At 42.8% G+C, this 21,982-nt stretch overlaps 2 long non-coding RNA genes across 8 annotated transcripts in view; one reads left to right on the top strand and one right to left on the bottom strand.

The window, feature by feature from the left end:
- LOC309331284 overlaps nt 1-16,885 on the top strand; it is a 66,816-nt gene extending 49,931 nt beyond the window's left edge. For 3 of the 7 annotated variants that reach the window (XR_014151768.1, XR_014151769.1, XR_014151771.1), the window contains 3 exons: nt 1,674-3,663; nt 5,297-5,493; nt 7,443-8,041. This is a non-coding gene — a long non-coding RNA (uncharacterized lncRNA). Of the gene's footprint in view, nt 1-1,673; nt 3,664-5,296; nt 5,494-7,442; nt 8,042-11,019; nt 11,118-16,756 lie in introns of those variants that run through there. The other 4 variants (XR_014151766.1, XR_014151767.1, XR_014151770.1 and 1 more) reach the window with 3 other exon arrangements.
- Nucleotides 16,317-17,334, bottom strand: LOC309331293. Its single transcript, XR_014151782.1, has 2 exons — nt 17,121-17,334; nt 16,317-16,892 (listed from the first exon to the last, which is right to left on the bottom strand). It is a non-coding gene; the product is annotated as an uncharacterized lncRNA (long non-coding RNA).
- Between the last annotated feature and the right edge of the window lie 4,648 nt (nt 17,335-21,982).

Genomic DNA, 21,982 nt, shown 5'->3' with positions numbered 1-21,982 from the left:
GGCAAACCATGATTTGGTGTTTCATATGAACCATGTCTTGGGCGTAGTTGGGGGTGGCAGATCCCCCCCCCCACTCGATCAAGTAAAACAATAGAAATACTTAACTAACTGACTAATCACGTCGGTTCTGCCTCCCAACCAAGTTCTGCCCCTCCCAACAAAAATCCTGGCCACTCCCATGAACCATGCCTTTGCTTTTTGTGTTATCACATATGACCCTTGCTGTGCTTCTAGTGTATATGTTCGTGTTATTTGCATTATTTTTCTGAGCATTGTTTTACTCCTCTGGTTTGTTAAAAATGTTTTGATTGTTTAGGTATCAAATGTAATTCTAAGGTTTCACTCTCTGAGCCTCAAAAGACCTCTGGACTTTGTGCTACTAAATTAATGGATGGAGTCATTGGTAAAAGAAAAGCTGGCTGGACTTTGAGTTCAAACAATGAGAAGAGCACAGATTTCTGTAACCAAATTAGTTAGTCTCCCTCTATATCTCAACATTTTGCCCGCTTTGGATTTTAAACACTGGGTGGGCTGCTGCTAGCAAATAACACAGCATTAAGGATTGATTGAAACAAGGGCTGTGTACAAACCATGCATTTAAAGCACACACAAACCTCAAGGATCCTGGGAACTGTAGTTGTTGTTGAGGGTACTAGGAATTGTAATTTGGGAGGGGGTAAAGTACAGTTCCCATGATTCGTCTTTTGGGGAATATGTGCTTTAAATGTATGATATGTGTGCAGTCTTAGTTTACCTCAACCTAATCATTGTATATTAATATCACCCAAAGGGCAGAGACTTTGCTCTGGATCGGATGTAAATGAGCCAGCCTGAGCGTTAGACCTTTGTGCTCACCCCTTCCCTCTAATTCTCTTTCATATGCCACTTGCTGTGGTCATTTAAAAACCCAAAACAGAAGAGAGTCCATGTGGTGTTGTGACTAGAGTGCCAGAGTAGGGCCTGGAACACCAGGATTTAAATCCCCACTTAGCCATGAAGCTCACTGGATGACCTTGGGCCAGTCACTGCCTCTCAGCCTAACCTACCCCACAGAGTTGTTGCTGGGAGTAAATGAATAGGGGGAGAACCAAGTACTCCACCTTGTTCCTTGGATAAAAAGATGGGGTTATAAATGCAGTAAATAAATAAAAAATCAGTCCCCTTCTCCACAGAGGGGAAAGTGTGTGAGCCCCAGGTGCACTGTAGGGCTTATTTATGTAGTGGGAAACTGGTTTCCTGTTACCTCTGGACTGAACCTTAGAGGAATAGAAGGACAACTCTACCAGATTGATTTTGGACTATGACAGTCGCACCAAAATCTCTTTCATATGTATATGAGATCATAGAGTAAACAGTTAATATAGAAAACAGCATTACATAGAAATGTTCTAACACGCATAGGTCCTAAAGAGAGAGATATTGCACATATCACATCAATTAAGCATACACATATATAAATCATAACGAATATTGTGGCACTTTTAAAAACTAGCAGATTTATTGTGGTGTGAGCTTTCGTGGACTAGAGCCCAGTCCTCTGGAGGATATAAATTATCAGGAGCCTTCTTATGCATGCACATGCAGACCACTTCCATGCAAATATTTTAACATGTGTAAGCGCCCAGAAAGATAGCTGGCTTGCAACATTAAAAGCACCACTCTTTCCCTTTCAGATAAATATATATAGAGAGAGATCATACACAAGCTTTCCCACGTGCATCTGGATGCAATATGTGCAGATGCCTTTGACACATCTGAGCCAATGGCCTGGCAAATTTCCGAGAGTGCAAAAGATGGAGAAAATGATAAGTCAACTGTCAATCTTTAAAATTTTAATGAAGTGAAAATACTGCCTGAACCAGCATGTGAGGAGGAGAGAGACCTCCTTCAGTTTGAACAGATTAAAAAAAAACAACTCAGGGGGATCAAAGAGGATTAGCACTCCCAATGCTAACACTACTGCTTGGAGTGATGTTTGGGAAAAGGCTATGTAAACCATCTGACAAGAGAAGCTAACCTCCTTTTGGAAAGCCCTGAGCAAACAAATACTAATCACAGAATAAAGGGACAATTAGCGGTGATGTCTCCTGTAATAAATCTACTAACAAGAATACAACCTTCTGGCCATTCACAGCCAGATCCCCAGCCTTGCTGTTTGCTGAGCAGATTAATGGGGACAAATCGGGCAGCTTATTGCAAGGGACAAGCACATTTCTTTGTCTGTCTTGACACAAGGAAGCCAAACCTGCCTGGAATTGTATTTCCAGCTTGATCAACGGGGCATCTGGTCTAACGATTGCTCCAGTTCCAATGTCCGTAAGTGGCACCTAATTTCCTCATAAAAGATGCCTCTGCTAGAATAATTGAAAACTAACAGTCAAAAGAAGGACACAGCTAGTCCTGTTGTGACTCACACAGTCATCCTGCAACTTTGGCTTTCTGCGTAAATTATATGGCATGGAGTGCACCTGATGTAAATTACTGACTTAAATCCATTAAGTGTCACTTTTGATTCACATCTGTGAATGTAAGGGGAATCGACCCCTTATGCCAAGCCATGTTTGCTCTTGAAATGCTTCAGCTCTGATTTTGAGGTGACATTTGGTGCGCATGTAATGAGATTTTTTGAAGTGGTCCCATGATCATATATACATTGAAGAGTTATGTTGGGTTTGGGTATTCCTCAACATAACTTTTCTGGGAACAATGCCATTAGTGACATCCTCAGTTCCTGCTGGGTCTGCATACAAGATTATCCATCGAGAAATGATAAGGATATTATGTTCAGACATAACATGGCTGAAGCTCAGTGGAAGATAATCTGTTTTTCATGCAGAAGGTCCCAGGTCAAATCCCCAGAATCTCTAGGTAGGGCTAGGACAGAAACCTGTCTAAAATTTTGGAGAGCTGCTGCCAGTCGGTGTAGGCACTACTGAGCTAAATGGACTAGCAGGCTGACTCAGGGTAAGGCAGCTTCCTGCGTTATAAGTTCCTATGTTCTTTTCAATGTAGTATTACCATTCTCAGGTTTCCATTCTCAACTTTCTCTTAATCCAACCCAATCAACCCAGGGCCAGTCCTCAGATGAATGCACAGAAATCTTCATGGTCAGATCTTAGCCAGAGCTGTTATGTTTAAGGAACTTGTGAGCATAGGAAGTTCCCTTATATGAGATCAGATTAATGTTCTCGACTAATATTGTCTTCTCTGTGGTTTTTCAGGGTCTCAGGCAGAGAGTCTTTCTCATCTTCTGATATCTGAGATCCTTTTCACTTGGAGATGTGGGGGCTTGAAACTGGGACTACTTTGCGTGTAAATTGTGTGCTTTACCATTGAGTTGTGGTTCTGCCTAAAGCGCCTTAGAGTATATAAGAGAGGGAGTTCATTGTAAATCAAAGTGAAGCTGCAAAAATGTAATTTGGCTATATGCAAAATTATTTAATTTCTTAATTTATCAGCATAGAAGCCTGGTGTATCCTTAAAGAATACAGCCTTACACACCCCTATGGCCATGATCGTGCACAAAGTCAGGTGCATGCAGCTTGTGCTTCTGTACTCTTGAATCTGTGGGTTTGGACAATAATCAAACAGTGGGTTTAGAAGAGAAGATAGGAGATGCCTCCAGCTGGGTTCCCTGCCCCCCGCCCCGGGCCAGAATATCAGGTAAGGAAGCAGTTAACCTCCACATTTTTTTAATGCAAACCAATGTTGCAGTGTTGTGTGTGTGAGCCTTGGATCTGTATGGCACACATGCTAATACTACATTATTGTAGCATTGCACTACAGAGAAGCAGATTCCCTCATGTCTTCTGAACCAGGCAAGGGAGCTCTCCAGCAATATCAGCAGTCAGAATACCTATTGCTGAGTAGGAACTGTCCAGGAATACAATAGACTAGGAGTAGGACTATGAACCTATTGCATCAGTAGCTTCCACACAGCAGCTGAAAATCAAAGTACCTCGGGTTAAGAACTTAATTCACTCCGGAGGTCCGTTCTTAACCTGAAACTGTTCTTAACCTGAGGTACCACTTTAGCTAATGGGGCTTCCTGCTGCCGCCACACGATTTCTGTTCTCATCCTGAAGCAAAGTTCTTAACCCGAGGTAATATTTCTGGGTTAGCGGAGTCTGTAACCTGAAGCGTCTGTAACCTGAAGTGTCTGTAACCCGAGGTACCACTGTACTCAGCCTGGTTATTCCCTGCTGGCCTGGCCCCCACCTTGAAGTACTAGTGAAAGCTTGATCCTGACTGTGCTTATGATAATGATTCATGTTGATTGTGGGGATTCGAGAACTGTAGGATGAATCCAGTGGAAGCATATCAGATCTACTGCATTTCAGTAAGATCTTTGGGATTACCTCAAGGTGCCCTAGCTATGGTGGTGTATGGTTTATTTATATGTTCCTTTTGGGCTCAAAGGCCCTCAAAGCATGAACAACAGTAATGCATATTAACAACTTGGGACCAGTTTATCTACAAGATTGCCTTACCCCACATGTGCCCACAACCTACCCAGAGGCTTAGAAAGTTGAGGTAATTTTAATCTGTTTTAGTATTTTAACTTCTGCATGTTTTAGAGTATGGTTGTGATTCCCCCCCCCCTTGCTTTATCTTTCTGTAAACCGCATTGAGGCTTTTTACATTCAAGCGGTATATAACTTTCATGAAATAAATAATATCAATGCAAAATAAAGATGCAGTAAAATTACAAGACATGCAATAAATAAAAAAATATGAAATAGTTTTAAAATTCAGACATGAACGTTAACTATGTGATGATATCCTTCCATTCTTCTTTGCTTCTTTGCAGGAGCAAAGATATCATTAGAACTACCTGAGACACCATGTTAGATGTTAGGCTGTCCCAGTCATCTGGTCCTGGTTCATGCTGGGACTGATGCTGATGTCCTGAAGATGTCTCATGATAATCCAGCTATAGGAGCTTGGCAGGTCCCAATGCTTCTGCACTGCCACTCAGGAATGGGTCTCAGGAGGTGGCTCAGTGGTGCTTTAGGGCATAATATTCAACATCACAGATTAATCATGTCTTAAAACCCTTTAAATACACTTTTGAGTTAGGGTGGCTTAAGAATGTAGTTTCCATTCTTTTGCTGCATATTTGTGTGTGAGGATTGTACACTATGTTAACTATAATGAATATTGCGGCGCAGGAAGGAAAAGTTTCAACGTTGTTTAACTGAGGATAAAAGGTGTGTTCTTTGTCCATGTCATTTAAGCTCCAGGTGCAGAGTTTTGTGAATGTGTCATATTTGGGGCTTTCCACTGTTTCATGTAGGAGACAAGCTTTATTGCACCTGGGTACAAGGCACCAAGGCAGCTCCATATCGCCTTAGGTTCTCTCTTTGGCCTGCAGCAGGGTTGGGAACAAGTAGCCCTCCAAACATCATTGGACTCGCATCACCTCTGGCTGTTACCCATGCAGGCTGGGGCTGAGAAGAGTTGACAGTCCAACAACATGCTTCTTGTTTCATGGTGATTTATATGTATTCATCTAGATCATTTACTCAGAGTGAACACTACTCTTGGACTTGTCTTTAATGTCATCTTTCCATTCTGTCAGATGCAATTCTGACAGTTAACTGACAGCATATTTATAATAATAATAATAATAATAATAATAATAATAATAATAATAATAAATTTTATTTATATCCCGCCCTCCCCAGAGAAGCTGGGCTCAGAGCGGCTAACAACAATCAAAATAATCCAACGATTCTAAAAACATTTCATTATAAAAATTAATTAAAATCAAATTTATGGCAACCAATAAGCAAAATTCTGTGCAGATTGCAGAGGAGGGGGGTCAGGCTGCACCCTGACCAAAGGCCTGGTGGAACAGCTCTGTTTTGCAGGCCCTGCAGAAAGATGTCAAGTCCCGCAGGGCCCTGGTCTCTTGTGACAGAGCGTTCCACCAGATTGGAGCCGCGGCTGAAAAGGCCCTGGCTCTAGTTGAGGCCAGCCTAACCTTTCTGTGGCCTGGGATCTTCAAGATGTTTTTATTTGCAGACCATATGTTCTTCTGTGGGACATACCAGGAGAGGCGGTCCCGTAGGTACGAGGGTCCTAGGCCGTGTAGGGCTGTAAAGGTTAAAACCAGCACCTTAAACCTGATCCTGTACTCCACCAGGAGCCAGTGCAGCTGGTATAGTACCGGATGAATGCGATCTTGCAGTGAAGACCCCATAAGGAGTCTCGCCGTGGCATTCTGCACCCGCTGGAGTTTCTGGGTCAGTCTCAAGGGTAGCCCCACGTAGAGCGAGTTACAATAATTCAGTCTGAAGGTGACCGTCGCGTGGATCACAGTGGCTAGGTCAGGGCGAGAGAGATAAAGAGCCAACTGCTTAGCTTGGCGGAGATGAAAAAATGCTGCCTTTGTTATAGCTGTAATCTGCGCCTCTATTTGTTTTGGCTCTTTATATCCCACCACCTCAAGAAATGTTTGATGCTGCTTGCAACAGTTTGCTCCTGCTTGATTCCTTTAACCCTGCATATTACAGTCACCAAGCCAACATTTGGCTTAGTGTGTTGTCAGAACCCAATAATGTGGTTAAACTCTGTCCTCCTTAACCTGTAGCCAAGGACAAAACTGCTGCAATCTCTTTCTGAGAGCCAGCATTTGCACTAAACCATAGTTTTTGCCTTAGCATTACACGCAAACATGTCCAGTGTAGCTAGTATAGTACTGAGCTAGATGGACCAATGGTTTCATTGGGAATGAGTCAGTGTCCTTTGTTCCTAGTCGTGGTCCAGATCCTTAAGGAGGAGCTATTGGTGATGGAGCATGTGTGTTGTATACAGAAGATTCCTAGTTCACTATCTCCAATAGTGCTAGGAAATAACCTTCTCTGAAACACAACAGATGCATTATCAGTAGATGATCCAGAGCTAAAAAGGGCTATAGTCTGACTTGGTATAAAGCTATTTCCTTATCCTTATGTTGTGACTTGGCAACATGGAGGAATTCCTTCCAAGTATATAGTTGGTGCAGCTGAAATATTAAATACACTTCCTTTGTTGCCTTCCATTTCATTTACATGTATTTTCACATTGCTGGCTACAACTTAATACTTGTTTGCCACCAACATTTATGACCAGACATTATACAAAGCAGAAAAGTCACATAGAGTCCTTTGGAGTAAAAGTATTTTTTCATAAAGCTTTTTCTAAGAACTGGGGGTTTCTAGCCTCACTGAGAGAAGCCTTCAATTTCCTGCTTGTCTTATATATATTGGAAGCAATTTCTTCCAAGTTGTTGTCTGTGAACTTGATTGCTTAAGAATCCAGCCCAATAGGCTCTGTTTGAATAGCATTAACCAGAATACACGTTAAGATGCTACAAGTAATCTGGATAAACAGTGATAAGACAAAAGAAAATAAGCATTATGCATGCTAAGCACAAATAAATGAAACTTATTTGATAGGCCAACCTCTGTCTACAGTGGGAATGACAAAGTAAATTGGAGGAGTGAGATTGGAGCGAAGCGGTAAACATCTGTCACAGGGAGCATTTTACAGAAGGCTTGAATCGAGTTGAGCAAGATGACACAACCAGAGTGAACGCATTTCGAAATCATCTTCATTTGGCTGGAGCTCATTAAATTTCACACTCAATAAGCAGGATACATGCAAGAATGTGGGGGCTGGATGGGAAGAGGGTAGATAACAGAGACACTGCATCTAGCCTTGGTGACTGAATTGAAACTACTAATCAGTCTACTCCTGATTATGTGGAACTGAAGCTAGACGAAACTGCATAACAGGACTGGAAAGGAAGAAAATGAACATGAGATGATCAGATTTCTTTAATAATAAATAATTCTTGCATTTCATTGCCTTTTGGTCTCACTGTTCTCATTTTTCCTCTATTGCCTGCATGTGTTCTGAATCTCGTCTATCACTATAGATATTATCTTCCATATGAGGACAACACTTCATGCATCTGATAATGTGGGTTCAGGTCAATGAAAGCTTATGCCGTAAGAAATCTGTTAGTCAAATTCTCTCTGTGTGTGTATGTTTGTGTGTGGGGAGGGCGTAGCGTTGTGCACATGCTCAGAAGCATGCTGATGCATTGGTGGGCCACCTAGAGTTCCAAGCAGCCGCCTTCCTCCTGATGCTGTGAGGTTGAGCCTTTACACACCCTCCAGCCAGGGTATATCCCTTGCCTGCTTGCTTGCCGCCCAGCCTGCCTTCCCTCACTCTGAAAACGGAAGTGTGGCAATCAAAACGGAAGTTATACTGAGAACAGAGCACTTTCCGCTTCCGAAAAAAGTTTGAAAACCTGAACACTCATTTCCGGGTTTGAAGTTTCCGGGTTCCAAGTAGTTCGAGAACTAAGCTGTTCAAAAACCGAGGTACCACTGTATTGTTCCACTCTCTCTCCACATGGCTGCGCCAACCTCCCCTTCTAAACTAAACTCAGTATTCAGGTTAAATTACTGTGTTGGCACTTTGTGATAAATAAGTGGGTTTTGGGTTGCAGTTTGGGCACTCGGTCTCTAAAAGGTTTGCCCTCACTGCTATAGATGTACAGAAATTGTTGTGGGTAATGACAAAATATTGTGTAACATCAATGATTCCCCTTGTGGTGTGTGTGTGTGTGTGTGTGTGTGTGTGTGTGTGTGTTGATAATAAAACTCAAAGAGTTTGTGTTCAAGAATGCTGGTGGGTTTATTCTTTGACCCGGATGTGAAATCCCCTCTTCCTTTCAGTGGTTTATTGCACCTAAAGTTAATACCCTATCTTAAAGGTTTGCTGACGTTCTTGACTCCCAATGCTGGTTCACCAGGGCCATGAACATTAAGAGCACAACTTGATCTGACACCAGGAGGTCTATGATCATATCACTTGCTACTTTCAAAAGTGCAGTTAGGGTCACCAAATATGATCAGGATCATGACAATGGAGAAGGGAGGGATCACTTTTTTTTTTTTACACCATTGAGAAGATTTAATAAAAATGTAGAAACCACAAACAAAAAGGAAAAAGACAGTTGCACAACTAAATTGAGTCCTAACTCATTTCACTTTTCAAAAAAGCTACTTGGGACCACTTCACTCCTTTTCCCCACTTGCCATTTTCCCAGTGAAAATCCATAGCTGCAATTTGCACTTATCACAGTGCTAATTTTAATCTGGTCTTCTCCTCTTCCTTTTTAAACTGAATATTTAAAAATTGGGAAATTCTTTTTAATAATTATTTTAAGGAAATGCATTGCTACATTTTTTATTGCTGTTAGCTAAGTCTAAAGTGGACTTATTAGAACATAATTGACTGTCTCTGATGTATAATAATAATAATAGGTAAAGGTAAAGGTACCCCTGCCTATACGGGCCAGACCTGTCCGACTCTAGGGTTGCCTGCTCATCTCGCTCTAGAGGCCGTGAGCCGGCGCCGTCCGAAGACACTTCCGGGTCACATGGCCAGCGTGACGAAGCTGCAGCTGGCGAGCCAGCACCAGAGCAGCACACGGAAACGCTGTTTACCTTCCCGCTATAAAGCGGTACCTATTTATCTACTTGCACTTAAGAGTGCTTTCGAACTGCTAGGTGGGCAGGAGCTGGGACTGAACGACGGGAGCTCACCCTGCCGCTGGGATTCGAACCGCCGACCATCCGATCGGCAAGTCCTAGGCACTGAGGTTTTACCCACAGCACCACCCGCGTCCCAATAATAATAATAATAATAATAATAATAATAATAATAATAATATTTGTATCCCACCCATCTGGCTGGGTTTCCCCAGCCACTCTGGGTGGCTTTCAACAAAGATTAAAAATACATTAAAATGTTACATATTAAAAACTTCCCTGAACAGGGCTGCCTTCAGATGTCTTCTGAATGTCAGGTAGTTATTTATCGCTTTGACATCTGATGGGAGGGTGTTCCACAGAGCGGGCACCACTACCGAGAAGGCCCTCTGCCTGGTTCCCTGTAGCTTTGCTTCTCTCAGTGAGGGAACCGCCAGAAGGCCCTTAGCACTGGACCTCAGCATCTGGGCAGAACGATGTGGGTGGAGACGCTCCTTCAGGTATACCAGGCCAAGGCCGTTTAGGGCTTTAAAGGTCAACACCAACACTTTGAATTGTGCTCGGAAACGCACTGGGAGTCAATGTAGGTCTTTCAAGACTGGTGTTATGTGGTCTCGGCGGCCGCCTCCAGTCACCAGTCTAGCTGCCGAATTCTGGATTAGTTGTAGTTTCCGGGTCAACAATGCATTAAGGTATAGTCCTTGATTGAAAGTAGATTGAAATAGTTTCCATCTCTTCTCTTTTAGCTGTGGTGGGGTGGGCAGGCAGTGTTTTCTAATGGCTAAAACAAACAGATTGAACTACTTTGGGCCTAAGGACAACACTTCACAAAACTGATAAAGCAGGCTCTGACCCAAAAAAGGCTCCTTTCTATTATAATAAATTTAATAATCTTTTAAGGATTTGCTGCAACAGGCTAACATAGCCATCACTCTGTTATCTAAAGTTTACAATAACACTTTGGATCAAACACATAACTATGATCAGCTATAGCTAAGATTTTCAAAAAAATCTGTATGGCTTTAATAGTTAAAAGCCATGATAACGAGAGCCAGTTAAGGTCACTGGTCAAGGGCTCAAGTGACAGTTGCTTCCACATACCATAACATAGTAACAATTTCTGCTTTTCACTGATTTATTGCTGAATTTGTCCTGTCAGGAAGCAGACCAATTCAGAGCAGTGATTTAAGGAAATCTTTTAATAAAGGCACTTGGCAGAACTCCCCACTTGTCACCTTGCACAGCATTTAATATTCCAGTGTAACGTGACTGTTCATTTCTATTACAGTGGAGAATAATTGTTTTGATAATTGTTTGATAACGTGTTATTTTCAGGTAATTTATTTCTACTTTTTCCGCGTGGTGGATTCTCCTGTGTCCCTGGAGCAGCGAGAGCTGCTGCAGGAGAAATGGAAGGCTTTGTATTACTTTGGAATTAATATTTATTTGGTTTCTTCACTTGCTCAAGAACAAGAGACTCCATGAATAATACATAGGCCCAAAGATGCCAAGATAGGAGGCTTTATATTCTGAATGCCAGTAGGATCCAGAAAACTTAAATCGAAGGTAAGAATCATCATTGTCGGGTGCATCAGGCATGGCTCAGGCAAATGGGAATTCGAGTTCACTTCAAGGCCCATGTTTTTTAAAAAAAATAAAAATGAATGCAGATCCATTATTATCTTGGGGTAAATGGGGGTAGGAATGACCTGGGAAAAACAGACCATCAGAATGAAATACAGATTCAAAATTTGAAATGCACTGGAAAATCTCCCTAGGAGATTTGCATGTTGCATTCTTGACTTGGATGTATGACTCCTGAGTGTAAATTACTGGGCATGTTTCCTAGCTTCAGATACTTCCCTGTTATGTATTTTACTTTATATATGGTCCCAGAACATGATCTTAAGGCATATGATGCAACATCCTTGCCAAAGCTAAATAGGTCAGGGTCTTGATTAGCGTCAGGATGGGAAACCACTGCCTGTTCCTCTGGTTCAGGAAGTGAAGCAACTCAGTCTATGATATATGAGCTGGAGGCTCCAACCTTTTCCTGCTCAGGACAGGTGTTTTCATGAGCTTCCCTATCCTGAGTAATTTCATATGTGGTGGTGGCCCTGAAGCTCTTGCCCAGTTGACTGTCTCCTCTTATCTTGTGAGTGTTGAGCGGGTGACCTGAGAGCCAGTCAGGAACCCATGCAGCTGTTGTGGTGTGCCTTCCAATCCTGTGGCAGCAATGTTTAGATCCAACAGCTTTTCAGGGTTTCCAGTGGTATGGAGATCTGCTGCGTTGTCCTGCTCTGTGTCTGGGGATACCTCAAGTTCCAGAGATGCCATCTACCTGGGAATCCCATGCACACTGCATATAATAGAAGAAAGACAGGGTATAAAAGTAATAAATAAATATTAGCTTACAGCTAAGAATTTTGCAGAAATGTAAAGGCCCAATGTAACCTCAGATAACTTCCCAGCTTCAAAAGGGGAAATGACATGCTGTTGATCCTAAAGGCTGCTTTTTCTTAGTACAAGAAGTGGTGTGTAGTTGTTTTTAATGCCTGCCTGCTACACATCCCAAGAGAAACTCCATCTTAGCTTTTGGGTGACATGTTTTCCTTTGTTATCTCACCTCAGTCCTGACACTGAAATTAGTCCGCTAATGCAGCCATCATGGTGCAACAAGATAAAGGGTCAAAAGATGCAGACATTTCTTATCACCCACTGGGTGGATAGATGTGAGCTGGTCAATAAGTGCTTAGTAATGTGTTCACGTTGTATGGAGCTTTTGAACTAATAGACATGTCAGCATAGTCCAAGAAGCTGATGTTTGTACATTTGGGATTGGCGTTGACATTCCACTTCTTCCAGTCTTGGCTCTTCTGAATGTAATAAGCAGAACAATTGCTTCTCTGATCAATCATCTTGTTCCAAGTTGCTTTCTCTCCACCCCCCAAACCTTCTTCACGCTTTCTTTCATCAAGGGGTGCCTGATAAACACCATGTTTCACTAAACGAAAGGATAAGTGATGAGGCAGGCTAACAACTATCTATTCTGAGACTTCTTATTGAGAGAGACATGAAATTAAGGCATGAGCATCAATGATGATAAGTCTACTTGGTTTTTGTAGTTCCCAGAGCATGAAATTATTGGGGATTTCCTGGTGCATCTTCCTTACTTCATGCTTTTCAGATTCTATAATATGCTGGATAATGCAGGCAAAACTAGACTGCATGCAGTTAATTGAAATACACAAAGCAGAGTGAGTTCCTTTCTCATCAGTAAGGTGCAGTGTACTGAAATCTGAATTGTGCCGATCACTTGAGTCACTGTGTCTGTTTTCCAAAAAAGACTGAACAGTTGCATCATCTATACAGCGGTTGTGTTTGCCATGATAAATCCCCGAAGTGGGAAAGAATGGTACATGTCTCAAAACACTTTGGGTTCTGTTATTGGCAGCCTTGAGCATTTCCGTTATACTGGAAAGGTTGGGGAGCTAACCCATTAGGCAAGGCGCAATCTATAGCAAAGTTTGCTTAAAGCAACAGGGGAGCTGTCCAGCACAGCAATCCATGCCAGAGCAGAAGCATCAGCCTAGGCGAAGGGCATGAAACCTATTTGGCTCTGTCAGCCAGATCCTAACCCATAGGCTAAACTTGACATCACAGTGCCATCGGGCAATTGGGCACTTTCAAAGAGGGGCTTTCAATTGGGTGCTTACAAAAGGCTTCTAAAGAGCACCCGAGGCTTCCATTTTTGCACCCTATTAGTTGCCTATAACCTAGACAATTAATTAACTAGATATGTAAGTTGCATACAGTATTTCAAGACTTGTCAGCATTGCCTGTGCAGCTTTGGTGACAGTTCAGAAAATGCAGTTGGTACAGAAATGTAGTAGCTGGACTGCAATGTGGGACTACACACCCAGTCCACCTCTTGCTCATATTAAAAGAGCCTCAGTGGCTGCTGATCTATTTCCAAGTCTGATATAAAGGTGCTAGCGCTAACCTATAAAGACCTAACTGGACCCAGGTATCTCAAGGGATACCTGCTGCTCTATCAACATGCCCACGTACCGAGGTCATCTGCTGGTGGCATTCTCTAATGACACTGCTATCAGAAGAGAGGCAGGTAGTGGTCAGAAGACATCTGCTGTGGTTCCCCCATTGTGGAGCTCTCTCCCCAAGGAGACAAAAAAAAAAGGTACTTCTGCACACAGTGCATAGTTCATTATGGAATTTGCTCCTACAGCAGGCAGTGATGACCACCAACTTGGATTGTTTTAAATGAGGATTGGACATCCAAGATGCAGGAGAAGAACAAATAGAAGAAGAATGGAAGAAATTCAAAGATTATCTGCAAAAATATTGTAAATTATATGAATGTTAATGTGATGCAGGATATTGAGACAATGTGGCATTAGTGACAAAGCTGAAAGGAATATGCAAAGATGTTTCATTAGTAATAAGTAAAAGAATCATAGCTTAGTTAACCTAAGGATGGGAGATTAAAAGATGAGTGGATAGCAGCAGGAGTGGTTAACTTAAAAGAAATTAAGACACACTAAATTGGTTAAAATAGAGGAAAAATCTGCTGAAACTAAATTGGAAATTTGAAAACAGAAAAGGGAGATGTGAGGAAGTCCAGAAAGAAAGCTGTATGAAATTAAGAACTGAACCTTTTAATTTTGTTTGTTTTTTGTTTTTTATTGTTTATTGTTTGTTGTTGTGTTGTTTTGTTTTCTGCGTTATTATAAAAATTGTTGAAACTTTAATAAAAATTATTTTAAAAAATAAAAATAAATGAGGATTGGACAAATTCATGGAGAATAAAGCTATCAGTGGCTTATTAACCATTATACCTCCACTGTTGGAGGCCGTACATATGCCTCTGAATACTAGTTGCTGAGAATTGTGACTGGGATGAGTACTATTAGGTCCTGCTTGTGTGCTTCCCATAGACATTTAGCTTGTCACTGTGAGAACAAGATGCCGGTCTAGATAGGCCACTGCCCTGATCCAAAAGGCTCTTGCTTTTTTTTATTTTCCAGGCACTAGGGTAAGACCCTTTTGTTCACCTAAGGTTTTTAGATAATGCTAGTTGGTTTTTTAAAACTATAGTTTGGACAGGATAGGTCCATTGTTAATTATATTTTTATGTGATTGTACATTGCACGTAATTCAATTTATATAGGGTGATATATCCATTAAAAATAGATTTTTAAAAATGTTGGGGAGTTCACATATACTAACTGTTGCACCCATTCATAAGAAGGGCTTGTTTAAAGTAGCATATTAGCATTAATGCATTTCCCACTGTCATAAAAGGCAGAAATACATTGTTAATTTCCACCCTTATTTTAATTTGAGACTGATGAAGAAAGGGATCTGTGCAGCTTGGAATCCTGCTAGTTCAAAGGGATTAATTAAAATAAATGCTTATTTCATCTCCCTTGTAATTTATTTAGCAAGGCTCTATAGTGTAGGTAAAATAACCATAGTAGCCACCCTGAGAGATAAAGGTATCTCAAAGTATGAGGGATGAGTTTCAGTCTTAGACATTATTGTTTATGGATTCTGGAACGGAAGTGAATTTGCTCTGAAAGCAGCAGTTGAATCCACACAGATGTTAAGAAAAATCTGATACAGACAAACTGTTAGTTGATCTTTAATTAGTTGCCAGGTTTGGAAACTGGAGAGAAACCTTACAAACATGGTTCATTGTAGGCAAGTAAATGTGTCCTTTATGAGTTTGCAAATTGCTTAATAGAGCAGCAGAGCTCTTTGATAAAATAAGCAATGGGAAGAAGAAGAAGGAGGAGGAGGAGGAGGAGTTGTTGTTGTTGTTTGGATTTGATATCCCGCCTTTCACTCCCTTTAAGGAGTCTCAAAGCGGTTAACATTCTCCTTTCCCTTCCTCCCCCACAACAAACACTCTGTGAGGTGAGTGGGGCTGAGAGACTTCAGAGAAGTGTGACTGGCCCAAGGTCACCCAGCAGCTGCATGTGGAGGAGCGGAGACGCGAACTCGGTTCCCCAGATTACGAGACTACCACTCTTAACCACTACACCACACTGGGCAGACTTTCTTGCTCAGAATTTGCACATTCAAGAGACACTTTAAAGTAAGTTCTCAGGTGGACCTGTTTACCTGAAAGGACGACACACTTTCACACTTTGTGTTGATGTAGATGTTGATGCAGCATGCTGGCACCAGGTTGGCAAAGGCCACTCCAGATGATGTCCCCAAAGCTACTCTCTGCTTTGAAAGTTCAGGGTCCTGGACAGTGATTCTAGTAAAGCTCTGAACTTCTACTTTCAGAGGCTTGGAATGATCAGAAAACAGTGCTAACGCTAATGAATAAAAGCAGCATTAAAGGCTTTTAATTTTGCTTGTGCCAAAAATTCTGAATCCCAAGAAAGTTTCTTTGGCAAAACATTGTTGCTGGTTCACAAATATACCTGTTTCTATAGGATCTTACATTTAAACTTAAGAAAGCCTTCACAGTTCTAAAGACAAAGGTTCCAATTTTGTTCAGGCCTTCCAGCTTTGGAAAAATCATTTACACTTTTAAATATTTATTCACAATTTACCCTGACAACTAGAAATGTGATTTTTAAAGCCAGCAACTCAACTGAATACAACTCTTGAGTTCCTATGTGTGTATGGAACATATTAACACTCAATTCATGCTATCCTTTCAAATCATAGTGTTGTGGAACTATTCACACAAACTATCTCTTCACAGGAAAATGAAAGTTTTTTTTAAAAAAAGCATCCCTTATTATATTAGAATTATGAAAAAGAGCCTAGATTGCATTGTGTGATTTGTGATCATGATTTTTTAATCCTAGGCATTTTTCCTACAATATGCTTTGCAGCATGTACACATGAATAATTTTCATCCCTGCCCATTCCTCTCTTTATTAGTAATCCCACTGAGCCCTCTTTGTCCCTCTTCATTCTACATTTCCACCCCCCACTGTCTTGCTCTTTTCAAATGTAATCATTAATATCAGAAAATTAACTGATTCAAATGAGCGCAATTGTCTGTGCTTTGAATATTCCCAGGGTTGCATCCAGGGGTGGCACTCACACATCTCATTTGCATCTCAGAGAAATGGGCTCATCCGGTTAAATGTTATGTTAAATGCACCACCTTCTGATATGTGTGAAGCAATGTATTAATAAACTGGGTAATTGTCAATTAGACATTCTAGAGGCATTTCGTTCACAATGGAGAGAACTGCAAATTTTCTTCTGGTGGAAGCCAGCACAGATCTGAAGTCCAAGAAGCTGCCCCCATTTTAACAGTGTGGCTAACAACACTATCCTATACAGTGGTACCTCGGGTTACATACGCTTCAGGTTACAGACTCCGCTAACCCAAAAATATTGCTTCAGGTTAAGAACTTTGCTTCAGGATGAGAACAGAAATCGTGCTCCGGCGGCGCAGCAGCAGCAGGAGGCCCCATTAGCTAAAGTGGTGCTTCAGGTTAAGAACAGTTTCAGGTTAAGAACGGACCTCTGAAACGAATTAAGTACTTAACCCGAGGTACCACTGTACACATCTACTCAGAACTAAGTCACTTGAGTTCCATGGGGTGTACTCCTAAGACAGTAAATATAGGATTAGAGCCTTACTAGACAGAGTAGAGGACACAGCATTGAACATATTGGGGAAACTTGGGTTCAAACCTCTGTTCAACAATGCAGGTGATAAGTCCCTAACTCTCACCCTAACTCAACTCGGAGAGATGCAAAGAAGCAGGGATATCATGTATGCCATTGTCAGGGAACTGCCATTGGAGCCAAAGGAGGAGAGAGGGCTCCAGAGGGATGCCGGAGAGGGTCCCAGTAGGGAGAGAGGCAGCCCATCCGCTGGGGAAGGAAATCAGCGTAGCACCAGTGGAGAAGGGGGGCAGATGGGGGAATCAGAGAAAAGGCTCCTGGAGTCCTCACCAGAGACCAGCGGGGAGAGCACGGGTCCTCCGCTGCCCACACCCTCCCTGCGCAGAAGACTTCCGCGCAGGGAGAGTAGGAGGCGACTGGGCTTCAAAGAACTTCTTTGCTGGAAGAAGTTCAAGAAACGCCCACTGACGGATTCTGCCAGCAACTGAGACAGCCACGAGTGCAAGGCTGTCCAGAGGGAAAGGGTTCAACCAGGCAACCTAGCCAGGAGTGGCGGCAACTTACGCACGAGCAACCCCCTTAGAACCATTACAGCCATTTACAGCTCCTTGTCGGATGGAAGAGATCAAAGTGTAATAATTAGTATTGGCAGATACTTTGACTAATTCCTGTTCTGCTCAGAACAGCCCCAGATTTTTTGTTTTTGTTTCCAACCTTGTGAATGCTGTGGACTTTCATCTAAATTTGCAAAAAGAAAAAGAAAGAAAGAAAGAAAGAAAGAAAGAAAGAAAGAAAGAAAGAAGAAAGAAAGAATTTGAGGAATGAAAATATATATCAGGGAACACCTTGAATTAAATGTACATTTAGAAATCTTCACAGACCTATGTAACATCTATTTACTTGCAGCTATAATAGCTAATGGCATGTTAGCATGCTGCCTATAGTGCATATGCATTATAGACTGAGCCCTGTCCAACACAGAGTTGAGTGTACTTTGACCCACTGAATTCAAGTACAGCTGATTCTGCGTTGGATTGTATTCAGGATGTCTACTCATGGCCTGCTCTCTGAATGTCAGTGCTGAGCCATAGCCATTGAGTGGGTGCTTATGTCTAAGTGTCAGAGCCTGAGAATAAGCGGTCTGAATTGGTCAGGGCTATTGTTCTCTGTGCAAAATCTGAGAGTGAACAGGAAACCTTTATAGGCATTCATGTTGAGCAGAGGCTAGCCAATGGTCAGCCTTGGTGTGCAGAGTCATTCTGGTACCTGGGCCTTCCCTATGGGTCCTTCCCTATGGGTCACCAGATGGGGGAGCTAGGCACAGATCTGTGGCTTCTATTGCGGCTTCTGACAGCCCTAAAAAAAGGAGAGGTGGCATGCATTTTGTAACAAATGGGGGACGAGGGCTTGCCTTTATCTTGTCTTGGCAATCGGCTCCTCTTTGTGGGATGTAACATCACTGAAGCAGTCAAATACAACATTTCCTGTTTGCCCAGAGTGGACACACTGGGGAATGTTGCTCCAGCCAGGAGGACTTCCTGTCACACCTGGTCTGAAGCATCCTCCCCCTGCGTGTAACCAGGTAGATGGGTGTGACCCTGGCAGACCCAACAAAAGGGCCAATCATGCAGCCCCCTCTCTCTCTCTCTCGATCCCTTCTCTCTATTTTGCTTTTTGCTGTCTGCTGGCTCTCAGCCAGCAGCACGTGGGCTCATCCCTCACAGAGGATGAACCCACACTTTTCTCTGTAACTACAAGCGAAAGCCTGCCTTGTATGCATATGCCTATTGTGAACTGAATGTAAGTAAACCTTATCATTACTTTTAGAAGAAGACTGTTGTGCCGTTATTTATTGTTTTTAAGAGGGAACTAAAGGGGATTTACCAGGAACAAGCCAATCTGGACAAGCCAGACTGGATTGCTTAACTCAAATGATTCTCATGAATCCATCAACTAGCTTCCTGCAGTGTACAAAGGAATGTGCTCTGCTACTAGTTCACTAACTTGAGCGAGGAATGATAATATTTAATCAATATATCCTCTCCTACTATCCTCAACATTCCCACACTCTTGACCACTGGTTTATTTTTACAGAGTACCCTGAATGTTTCGTTATCCCAAAGCATTCTTGAGGGTGAGTGGGGAATGTCAGCCTCTACAAAAAAACATGACCGACATACCATCCCAATCATCACCCAGAATGCCCTGGAAAGATGCAATGACCAAGACATTTGGGGAAGATAATATGGTGACTGTGAGGAAGCAGCAGTCAAAAGGATCTCTGGTGCCACAATCAGCAGCAAAAAACAAAACCCATGAATATGGATAACAAATAAATGAAATGAATGAAGTTTATTAAATGTTACTCTTTTCCAATGCAGAGTGGTTCTTCCTTCAACAAAAATCTAACATTTCTGCTGCTAGAATTGGCCAAAGTTGTCAATTGGCCAATGATATTTCTTGAAAGGTAAATTAGTCTTGCTCTGCTGACCAGAGAGCTTTTGCCACATAGATCTCTGTGTGACAAGCAAAGGTTTAGTGACAGAGCTTTTAGGTGAGAGAGATCAATGAAAATGGCTTTTTGCCAGCCTCTTGGGTCTATTCCCTTGGGAACACATTCCAAAGATTGTGTTTGATGACATGAGCTCTGGTGAGCAAAAGCCTATGCCACAATACATTTGTTAGTGTTTCAGGTGGCATGGGACTCTGTGTTGTTTTTGCTGCAAAGGTTAGACTCCCACACAATGTGTTAGCAGGCCTCCTCAATAGAAACGTGTGTCACATACACATATTCTAGGAGCCTCATGAAGTAAGAGCTTTAGACAGTGGCAAAGGTCATCTCGGCGTATTTACCCAGTGACTTACACTCACACAGGTCTTAAGATGGGGAAGCCTATTGCACAGACACAGAATCAAAACATAAACATTTAACATTTCAGTAACTCAACAAATTATGCATATCTATTATGGTAGTGGAGATCACTCGGCAACAATAAATATGCATCTATTTGGTTTGGGAGAATTAGCTAATTAATTGTAACTATGACAAAACCAACACACTCACGCCATACACACAAGAAGAAGCAATCGCATGAGCCATAAGGGGAGGGGGAATGAGTTTAGTGCTGCTCAGGGAGGCACATTAGCCTGCTCTTTCTATTTCAGCTCACTTTGAAGGCCAGGTACTAGTCAAGCACAGCTGGGGAGGGAGAACTAGAGGATGACTTCTAAAACACCCAGAGGTAGGACGCTACAAACAGATCTAAATACACAGTCACATACACACTCTTCCAGAACCACACTCATGACCATGACCAACTCAGTAAGGGATGCTGCTGAGCAGCAGAGTGGTTAGTATACCACCCTGTCTCTATGTCTCAACACCAGGTGCAGGCCCTCCAAGGCAGAGAGGTCTCCTAATAAGGGAGATAGAATGTCTGTGAACTATGGCAATCACACACACACACACACCACAGCCCATTAGTCTGTGTTGATTCTGTGCCAAGGATCTCTTCTGACACCAGTGTTGCATGCCACCCCAATCTCCAAGTGGTGCAAAATTCCAGTGGTTCCATGTGCTTACCCAGGGTTTGTGTTTGTTTTTGGAAATGAGGCACATTAGAGACTATGAGGCACAGTGGAGACAGTGGTGTCTTTATGATATATGGTTTATTTACACATGTATATAACCTAAGCCTACGATGGAGGGGCTCACAGCATTAACACCCCAAGAGGGTCTTGTTTCTCCTATAGCCTCCGCTTTGATTGAAACAGAAATCGAACATGGCTCTCAAATGTTGTTCTGACTCTCTCTCCAGCTTGCTGCTTTTCTTCTGGGTCACAGCATGGCAACTCAGCTCTGACTCTGTGTGATGGCCTGGCAATCCGATTCAGAGGCTGAACCAGAGGAATCCCAGCCTGCACAGGAGTCCCCGCCTCCAGGTCCGGCTGATCTGGGGCAGGGCCTTGATTCTGAAGCGCCTGCACCTGTGCCGGATCCTCAGGAGCAGGCACCAGGTAATTCCACTCTGGCTCCAGAGGTGGTTGAGGACTCAGTGCCTGCAGGTGAGTCTCCCCCTGGGCCCAGTAACCCTTCAGCCTCTCCTGAACTGCAAAGGCTCAGGGCAGAGAGGCGAAGGGAACTGGTTTCTCCCAGGAGGAGTGCTCGCCTTAAGGCCAGGAGAGGCGGGTCTCCTGGAGGCCGGGACCGCCCCTGGCCTCAGAGAAGATAAAGGCCAGTCAGCCCGGTCCCAGGTTGTGGGAGCAACGTCGTTGAAGAGCTGTTTCAGCCAGCATCCAGTCCTGTTCCCCCAGAGTTCCTGTCCTTGCCTGGCTTCTCGCTGTGGACCCCGCTTCGCCCGAGGAGGACTGTCTGCCGACCCTCAACTCAGGTCCTGGACCTCGCCCCACGGTAACCTCCCCCCTGGACCAGCACACTCTGGCTTCCACTTTCTAACTAACTGTAAACTGGGGAGGAGCCCCACCCAGTTGCCATCTCACACAGAGCCACCTTTCCTTTGTTTCCCTTAATGGCCCATCCCTAGGTAGGCTACCTAGTCAGATATAGCTGGTTCAGATCAACACTATCTAGGACCCCCTTCTAAGTTTCAATGATGCTTGCCTGGTCAGTTTCCTCATCCATGATTAAATGACAGATGAGTATAGACCTGTTGTGAACTGTCCTGGTATTACGAAACTGTACTACCAGACTGGAGGGTGCAGTGGCAGAGCTACTGCATATCTGACAGTTACTGGAAAGGCCTAAAAGGGGAACAATGCATAAACATCTGTGCCACTTTCTTCCA

This window comes from Podarcis erhardii, assembly GCF_964252035.2.
Source record: "Podarcis erhardii genome assembly, chromosome: 16".
In the NCBI taxonomy this organism is placed as follows: domain Eukaryota; kingdom Metazoa; phylum Chordata; class Lepidosauria; order Squamata; family Lacertidae; genus Podarcis; species Podarcis erhardii.
The sequence above is the reverse complement of the archived record's forward strand: the minus strand, read 5'-3'. Positions and strand labels throughout refer to the sequence as shown.